Raw genomic sequence first — 9,766 nt, 5'->3', positions numbered from 1 at the left:
TGTATATATGTATATATGTATATATATATATATATATATATATATATATATATATATATAATATACACCTTGCTACGTGTACTGTGTTAGGCTAACCGAGACTTGTCATTTGCACTTATATATTGTTGCTCTTTTGTTAGTTTTGACTGCTTTTATTGTCCTCATTTGTAAGTCGCTTTGGATAAAAGCGTCTGCTAAATGACTAAATAAATAAATAAAAATAAATATATATAAATATCTATGGTCTACATTGGATGCAGCGCAGCACGACATGACAAATCCCCGACAGAAAACTGCTGCCGCGTTCTATTCATGACGTATTGACACAAATTTCAAATGATTTTCAACGGTCACGTTGTCGCGTCCAGTGTAGACAGACTTTAGCTGTTGCGGTGCGGCCTGGGTGTAGACACGGTGTTACTCACCTATCGAGAAGAAACAAAGCAACCTCAGCATCCGATCGCAGGCCTTCCGCTCCTTGAGTTCTCTCCAGCGCTGGAAAGCTGATCCGATATTTACACGGGTCCTACTTCTTGCCTTAAGCCTTTGTTTGTTCCGCAGACGTTTTCCTCTTTTGTTTTTTATCTGCCATCTCTATCTTTCTGTCGCTCGTCTCGCTAATGTATGTCCTGTGCACTGAACGCTCTCTCCTCCACATCATGAGTAGACACGCCCCTTACTGCTGATTGGCTACAAGTTTGTTTTGCTAGTCGGCCGAATCAGTTTTCTAAAGCGTTTTTGAAAAATCGCTTACCCCACCTTTAAGTCAATTATAAATAGGGTTGCAAAGGGGTGGAAAATTTCCGGTAAATTTCCGGAAACTTTCCAAAAATCCCTGGAATATTAAAAAAAAATCCTGGAAAGTTTCCAAAATTAAAATTTTCCACCTTTTTTCAACCCTAATTATAAAATTGTATTAGTTACTAATACCACTATCACTGATTTACTACATTTGCTTAATCTGATAGACTGATTAAATCAGCTGATTTTTTTTTTTGCTTGCTTGGCAGATTCTGTCAAAATCTCTCAAAACTCTTCTCAAAGGATCGACGTTGTCTGTTTTTTATTTTCACATGAATCTATTTTTTATTGCTCTGTCCAGTCCCGTCTGTGAGATCGAGGTGCCTGAGCGGTTGACCGTGTCTTATGAAGCGTGAAGACTCACGGCGTGGCAGAGCGGTGCAAACAGGTGCCGGTCCGCCTGGCCACCGAGCAGGAGATTTTACTGGCACACAGGTTTTCGAGTTTTGGCATGTGAACTTAAACCAGGCCCCATTTCTATTGCTATGTGATTGAGTTTGGTTTCAAAATCTTTTGTGTTTACTTTAGTGAGGAATATCTGGAGGCCGTTAAACAGACTCCCAGAATGAGCGTGGAAGAGCTGATGGCGTTTTCGAAGCAGTACAACGACGTCTATTTCCATCAGGTAAGTCCAGATCTTTGATGCTTGTTGGGTTCGGGTGACTGCAGACGTGAATGCTTCCGAACTCAGTCTCTCATGTGACCGCAGAACATCTATCACTGTGCTACGCTGGCCGTGGGCGCCACACTGCAGCTGGTGGACAGCGTGATGAAGAGAGAGGTCAGGAACGGCATGGCACTGGTCAGGTGACCAACAGCTGCTGCTTTCGGGATTGGAAATAAATGAGCAGGGTGTCACCGAGATGCCCGTCAAGAAGACCACCTGCTTAAAGGTGAAGTGTGTAATGTCTTACCCACTCAACGCTAAACAGATCTGCAATATGTTGCTTCGCCGGTTCTGTGAGTTTAAGGCAGGACTACCCTAAGTTTAGTCTGAAACTTAAAGTAAACTAAAATGAAAGTGAAACTAAAAATAAAACATTATTGTTGTTGTTATTAACAATATAAATAATATATCATAATATTTACATGTAATGATCTTAATTTAAATATTTATTATTATTATTTACAATAATTATTCATATTAAATATTAGTAATATGTAATACAGCTTGAATGTAACATTTTAATTTAATAATACATTTAATTATGTATTCATATTGTTGTTATTGTTAGTATTAAAAATATTAGTAATGTATACATTTAATATTTTGATTTCATACTATTTTTATTATTATTAACAATATGTAGTTATGTTAATATTAAAAACTAATAGTATTAAATTACATTTAAACTTAGCATTAATTTAAAAATGAATGAATTATTGTTATTTTAGTATTAACAATATTAATAATGTATTCATTTAATAATACATTATTATTATTATTATTATTATAAGATTATTATTACTAGTAGTACTAAGAATATTTAATTGTTAAAATTAAATATTATTATTTAATAAAATTGACATTCAGCATTTTAATTTAATAGTGAATTTAATATTCAAATGTAGTAATTTTTTTTATTTAAAAACATTTAAATATTTATTATTATAAGATAGATAAGAACATTTATAAAAATGTACTATTTGTAAAATAAAATATTTGTAATTAATGAATGATTTGAATGGATTTTATTCTGTTAAAAAAACGAAATAAGTAGTCATCACTTCTGCATGTTTGTTAATGGACACTTAAATAGAAAAGCAATCCATATTCATATTGGTCAGTGGACAACACAATATGTTAATCCCTATTTTTTAGTAACTCATTTTTGTTCACTTTCCTCTTTTCTCTTTTTGTGACCTTCAGGCCTCCAGGACACCACAGTCAGCACTCCGCTGCGAACGGTTTCTGTGTGTTTAATAATGTGGCCATCGCTGCGCTTTATGCTAAGAAGACCTACAACCTGAACAGGTGAAGGGGTGTAACATCCTGCACGGCTGTACAACAAACACTAATTTACACCTGAAATACTCACTGAAGGAGAACTCAATATTACAGGTTTTGCATAAGATCTTCCGTTTGTCATACAGATGAGTTTGAGCTTGTGGATCTTTCCAGGGTTTTGATTGTGGACTGGGACGTCCACCATGGACAGCGTGTCCAGTACTGTGTTGTGAAGAGGACCCAAGGTGAGTCCATCTTCCTTCTGATGAACAAGATTGTTTACAAGCCTAGATGTCTCAATTTTCTGAAGAAAATGTGAGAGACCTTTGCCTATGAAAGATTTTATTTAATTGTATTTTATTATTTTATTTAACATTTTGTTGTATTATTTTTTAAATTTTATTTTATAAATTAAAATGTAGTATTTTATTAAATGATTAAATTATTTATTTTTTATTAAATTATTTAAATTAGATTTTTCTCACCTGTTTTATCATCCACTAGATAAAAACTCTAAAAAATTGAAGACATCTCCTCAATGAGCTGTGCAGATTGAGAAATCATTTATGTCCATAGCACATCCATTTTTCCTTAGTATGAGCACTCAATGTTTGTTTATTTCCTAGTGTGCTCTCATGTTACGAGCACCAGACCTTCTGGCCCAATCTCCCTGAGTCAGACTACTCCAGCGTTGGGAAAGGCAAAGGATCCGGTTTTAACATGAACCTCCCCTGGAACAAGCGAGTGAAAGCTGAATCAATGCTCAGAAACCATCAAACTCTGTCATAAATGTGTGTTTCATACCAGCAGTGCATGCCAATCAATTCAACATTTAATCACCCATTCTCACTGGTTACAATAAAAATATATTATTTTTTAAAAGCAGATCAACTAAAATAATATTTAACAAAGATTTTGCCACATAGTTTCTATGCTGTGCTTGTTTCCTGCAGGTGGGCATGACGAACAGCGACTATCTGGCTGCTTTCTTCCATGTTCTTTTACCCGTGGCGTATGAGGTACCTGCCGCACGAGAACAACCTTTAGGCCATTAGACTGTTTTCTGAGTGTCTAAGTCAAGCTAATGCACATTTCTTTTCTCTTTCAGTTTGACCCAGAGCTGGTTTTGGTCAGTGCTGGTTTTGATTCAGCCATCGGGGACCCAGAAGTAAGAGACTCTTTTTAAATCTGTGATTGTCTGAGCTCCTGACCTGAGATTTTCTATTCTGGATCCTGTTTGAAGAAACTGCTCAAAAATGAAAATTAGTGAGAATTTACTCACTCGCAGGCCATCCAAGTAGATGTAGACGAGTTTGTTTCTTCATCAGAACAGATTTGGAGAAATGTAGCATTATATGACTTGCTCAGCAATGGATCCTCTGCAGTGAATGGGTGCCGTCAGAATGAGAGTCCAAACAGCTGATCAAAACATCACAATAATCCACACGAGTCCGGTCCATAGCGAAAAGCTGCATGTTTGTAAGAAACAAATCCATCATCAAGACTTTTTAACTTTAAACCGTCGCTTCTTACCAAAATATGAATCCATAATACATAACAATGCTTACTCCAGTGAAAATGTTTCTCGTCTGGATAAGGAGAGAAATATGCTCAGATCAAGCACCATTTATTAGTGAAAACCGTCCGAAACTGATCTAAACAAATATTTTGGTAGATTTTGATGAGAGAGGACAACAGGATTTTTCACTGGAGGAAGCGTTAATATGAACATAATAAAATGTAGCTGTCAAATGTTAAAATGAAATTTAAATAAAAACTAATTTAAATGTCACTACATCTTTAAATCTATTACCAATTGCCTTCAAAAGAGTTATTATCGTTAACTAAAATCAGAACTATTAAAAATGGTTTTGTTTATTAAAATACAGCTGAAATAAAATATAAATATTAGTTGAAAAACTTAAACTAAATGAAAATTAGAAATGTTGCCTTGGCAACTAATAAGTTGAACTAATAAGTTGAAGCACTAAAATTACTAACTGGAAATAAATAAACATTTCCAAGATGTAACGGACCAAAACATCCTCCAGCCTCTTGGAAATATAATTTCAGTTCTTGACCAAATGATGAATAAAGAGGTGAGGACGTGATAACAGGATTCAGGTGTTTATTTTTGTGTGTAGTGTTTGGTAACGGACTGTAACGCTTCATCAGGTGCGTAATGGATGCATCGTGGTGTCTGACTTGAGTTTGTCCGTACGCTGTGCTTATCAACACGCACTGATGGGCCTTGCTGAACGGTACGACATTTCTTAGACTAACAGAAGAATTAGCTTAAAATCAACTTGATCAGATCAATAATTAACTGTTATGTGATACAGTGCCTTGTGTGTTTGATGAAGGGTGCTAGTCGTTTATTTTGGAGAATAAAACTAATGATGGGTGAGCCAGTTATTACATATATTTTTGTGTTTTTTTGTTTGTCGTATAAAGGGAAGAGCTGAATTTTTCTTTTAGAAAAAAAAGTTGTAAAAAAATTTTTTTTTATTATAATATGCATAAAGTTAGTATTTAAAGAAATAATTTTAGTATTACATTTATTTTTAGGAAAAATATAATTTTTTTTTTAGCTTTTTCTGAAAAAGATTATTTTAATTATGTTAGTATTACACTTATTTTTAAATATTATTTAAAAATAATTCTAAATATTTTTTTGCTTTTTTAGTAGCATTTATGTACTATTATATTTTTTATTAAAAATTAGAATTAGCTTTTATTTTTATATTTTCAGTTTTCGTTTTAATTTTAAGTTATTTAAAAATCACATGATCGGCTTGCCTTCACCACATTGGGTGTCTCTCTCTTCAGGAAGGTGTTTCTAGTCCAAATCTGTGCTGAAGAAACTGAAGAGAAGTGCGTGAACCGTTTGTCCTTGTGTCTGAGAGAGGTGTGCGATCACATCTGATATTGTCTCGGATTTTGTCTTATTTCTGTGATGTCACTTCCTCTTCCTGCTCGTCTTCAGGGTGAGAGATTCATGGCAGGATTTATGCAGGCGGTTGTGAGTCTGATCCTCCCTCTGGCATATGAGTTTAACCCCGGGCTGGTGTTGGGGGTTGGGGGTTGTTGGAGACAGTGGGGTAAAGACTCATCTGGCACCAGTCTGGGGTCACCTGACCAGTCTGCTCCAAGGCCTGGCAGAGGGCCGGACGCTTACCCTACTGCAGGTCAGACTCAGTTTTTTATATATTTTATAAAACCATTCCATAAAATACATTACTTTTTTTTTTTTTAATGTATTCTTTTATTGATTTTTAGTTAATTCATTTCAAATGTGTTTATTTAAATGTATTTATTTGTGTTAAATGTATTTGTGTTTATTTTACATTAATGTATTTGTTTTAAATAGTTTATTTTAAATGTATTTATTTGTCTTCAATATATTTATGTATTGTTTATTTAAATGTATTCATATTTATTCATTTTAAATGTATGTGTTTATTTTACATTTATTTATTTTACTAATAGTTTTAAAATGTTTTATTTTTTAATGTATTTACATAGCTTATTTGTTTTAAAAACTATTTATTTTAAATGTATTGATTTATTTTACATGTATTTATTTACAATATTTATTTTTTAATCTATGCATTTATTTGTTTTAAATGGATTTATTTATTTAAATGTATTTTGTATTTATTTTATATTAATTAATTTATTTGTTTTGTGTATTGTTTATTTCATTTTACTTGTCTTAATCTTCTGTATGAGAGTTGCTTGCTACTAGTAAATCGCCATACCCGCAATTCTTCAGGCCTGTGACCAAGATCTGCTGGCGGTTACGGTCTCTGCCCTCTCTGGGGCCCCTGTCCCTCCACTCGGGCCCCTGGGAGCTCCCAAACCTGAAGATGTTCAGATGATGGAAAAGCAGAGACAGAGGCTGCAGAAACGCTGGAGTTTGGTGCAGGAGTGTTAGGGTCTGCTGCGGTGCACAGGTACTGATACCACAGTTCACTAAAATATTTTATGGAGCATGTAATTGAGCAGTTTTGCGAAACATACATCACATATATTTATCTATTTATCATGAATAAATTAATAATTACTTTTTGTTTGTGCAGTTTCGGAAAGCTGATGGAAACCTCTGGAACGTTGAACGAACTGCGTTTTGATGTTCAGTTATGGAAAATAGTCACTTTTTTTTATTTTGTAAATTTTGTATGGCATTAAAAATGTTTGACCTTGTTGCTTGTATAAGGTTTGTTTAGTTAGAAGTGAGCTAAATCTGACAAAACCTCCATTTGAGGACGTAAGCAAAATTATAAATGTTATACATTTTGAATTATGTATTATAAACCGCTTGTTTTCCTCATTTGGATAAAAGCGTCTGCTAAATGAATAAATGTAAATAGATCAATATTTTTTTTAGATGCAGAAAGTTGTCTTTTAGGGTTAATAATTATGACTAGCTTTATATAATAACAATAGATGTCTTAGCTAGGTGATGTGTGTTGTGTGTGTGTTTAGTTTCTTTCTATGACTGACTGTAAGGGTGTGGCTCAAGATGTTACAGCACTTTTCCAGATATGACTATGCCTGACTCAGAATATATCCACAGTGAAAATTTGCTCATACTTCCTTTTTTTTTTTAACTTATATGACACTACCTCGGTGCTGCTTTCTGTTCAATTCTTCATCACACCCAGAGCAAAGGGTAAGTATGCAAAGTTCTCTTTCGATACTTCACTCGTACTGCGTCTGCTAGACGCATATGGGAAAAAAGCCTTTTTTCTCCTGAACTGAAGCCTATTTCATTCACGCAGTGCCCCACGCCCTCCCGTTTCCTTCCTCCCAGGGACCTGTGAGGAAAAAACAGCGGGGCAAAGGGGTCGAGCGATCGGCTACGAGCAAGCTCACGCCGGCCCAGATCCCGCGTGCCTCGCTCTCGCCGCAGAGAGAGTATTCCCCCGTCCTTTTCTCCCGGTCTGATCAGCGTCCCTCTGCTGGTGCGAGCGACCTGATCTCATTTGGGTGAAGTGAGGACGAGCTGCTTGATGACAGCATGTCATTGGCAGCATCGGATGCAGAGGAGCTGTTGGGCTCGGTGAATGACCCCACCCCCTCGCCATCGTCCGCGCCCAGCGCCACCAAAGATGGGACGGATACCGAGCTTCTCCGTATCCTCTCCAAGGCGGTCGAAGATCTGGGTTTAGAGTGGTCCCCTCCAGAGGAGCCATCTTGCAGCCGTCTGGATGAATGGTTCCTGCCGGGGCGCCGACAGGTCCCTCGTCAGCGTACCTCTCCATTCTTCCCGGAGGTTCACGACGAGCTCACCAGATCGTGGCATGCTCCATACTCCGCCCGCCTCCGTACTGCCTCTTCATCCGCCCTCACCTCCATCGACGGCGCTGAAGAAAAGGGGTACGATAAGCCGCCTCCCCTAGATGAGTCAGTGGCCGCGCATCTCTGCCAGCCCACGGCCATCGGCTGGAGAGTGAAGGCCGCTCACCCCATCTAAGCCGTGTAGGACCACTTCAGCTCTCGCTGGACGCTCCTACACCTCAGCTGGACAGGCGGCTTCGGCGCTTCATTCTATGGCGGGCCTCCAGGTCTTCCAGGCCAAAATCCTTGCATCCTCCGAGTCTGGCCTGGACCCCCATTCAGCTCCGGGTACAGAGGGAAATGTGTTTTGTGCAAACAACGGGCTCGTTCATGCACCCAAGCATCCGACCGCTGTGATAGCGGGAAAAATAATAAAACACAAACATTTTCAAAAAGAGAGCAAACTTCCTCTTCCATCACTCGTATGTGTTCTGCCCCCATGCGGCCAGTCACCCGAGTTAATTCAACCCCTCGTCACGCGGGCTGAGGCTTGGCAGGCCATCCCCGGGGTGTCTGAATGAGTTATGGGCATAATAAAGCGAGGATATTCACTCCAATTCGCTCTAAGACCCCCGCGCTTCAGCGGCGTGGTCCCCACCTTCGTGCAGAGCAAGGTGTCCTGCGCTCAGAGGTGATGAATTTGCTGGCAAAAGGAGCCGTGGATCGGCCCTGAAGAACTCCAAGAACTCCCGTTGGATGGAACAGGGCGTGGCCATGGGGATGGTTCACAGAAGGACAGTTGACGCCTCCAATGACAGACGCCTCCAACTCAGGGTGGGGGGCGCTGTGCGAGGACATACCAACCTTCGGCCACTGGTCGATGGCGGAAAAAGGCTTCCACATCAACTGCCTGGAAATGCTAGCAGTATGTCGAGCCTGTCAGTTATTCCTGCCAGTCCTAAACGGACAGGTCCGTGGTGTCCTACATAAATCGCCGGGGAGGCCTCTCCTCGAAGCGCCTCTTCACTCTGGTAGAGCGCCTCCTGGAATGGGCTCAACTCAACCTACGCTCGCTGAGAGCAGCACATATACCGGGCAAATTGAACCAAGAAGCGGACATGTTATCAAGGAGCAATGTCCCCTCAGGGGAGTGGACGCTCCATCCGCAGACGGTTCAGAGGATCTGGGAGATCTTCAGCGAAGCCGAGGTGGACCTCTTCGCCTCAGAAGACAACTCTCACTGCCCAATCTATTTCTCAAAGACCAGGGATGCGTTGGCCCACGATTGGCCCAACCTCCTTCTCTATGCTTTTCCCCTGATCGCTCTGATCCCACAGGTAATCAGGCGAGGGAGGGAACAAGAACACAGGGTTCTCATGGTAGCCCCCCTGTGGATGAACCAGCTGTGGCTATCAGAGCTGACTCAGCTACTGATAGCGGCCCCTTGGCCTGTTCCACTGAGACGGGATCTCCTCTCTCAAGCGAACGGGACATTATGGCATCCTCGGCCCGACCTATGGGCCCTGCACCTCTGGCCGCTCGACGGGAGCCTTCGTGCCTCCCAGAGCGAGTCTTAAACACAATTTCGGAGGCTAGAGCTCCGTCTACGAGACGCCTCTATGCCTTAAAGTGGTCTTTTTTCTCCGCCTGGTGTCTAAACCATGGCAAAGACCCTCTCACTTCCAAATTGGCAGAGGTGCTGTCATTTCTACAAGAGCTGCTGGATAAGGGTCG

At 39.4% G+C, this 9,766-nt stretch overlaps 1 protein-coding gene and 1 pseudogene across 1 annotated transcript in view; both read left to right on the top strand.

Moving 5' to 3' along the window:
* The window catches only part of LOC107655128 (histone deacetylase 10-like), a 14,244-nt pseudogene extending 7,261 nt beyond the window's left edge, over positions 1–6,983 (top strand).
* Positions 6,984–7,169: 186 nt separating this feature from the next.
* LOC107655138 (beta-parvin-like) overlaps positions 7,170–9,766 on the top strand; it is a 21,440-nt gene continuing 18,843 nt past the window's right edge. The window contains exon 1 of the mRNA XM_016442558.1: positions 7,170–7,424. The gene's annotated coding sequence lies outside the window, so the exon portion shown is untranslated. The remainder of the gene's footprint in view (positions 7,425–9,766) is intronic.

Source organism: Sinocyclocheilus anshuiensis, unplaced genomic scaffold (genome assembly GCF_001515605.1).
Source record: "Sinocyclocheilus anshuiensis isolate Anshui unplaced genomic scaffold, SAMN03320099.WGS_v1.1 scaffold779, whole genome shotgun sequence".
Classification (NCBI taxonomy): domain Eukaryota; kingdom Metazoa; phylum Chordata; class Actinopteri; order Cypriniformes; family Cyprinidae; genus Sinocyclocheilus; species Sinocyclocheilus anshuiensis.
Note: the sequence above shows the minus strand (reverse complement) of the source record. Positions and strands in the feature narration are given on the sequence as shown.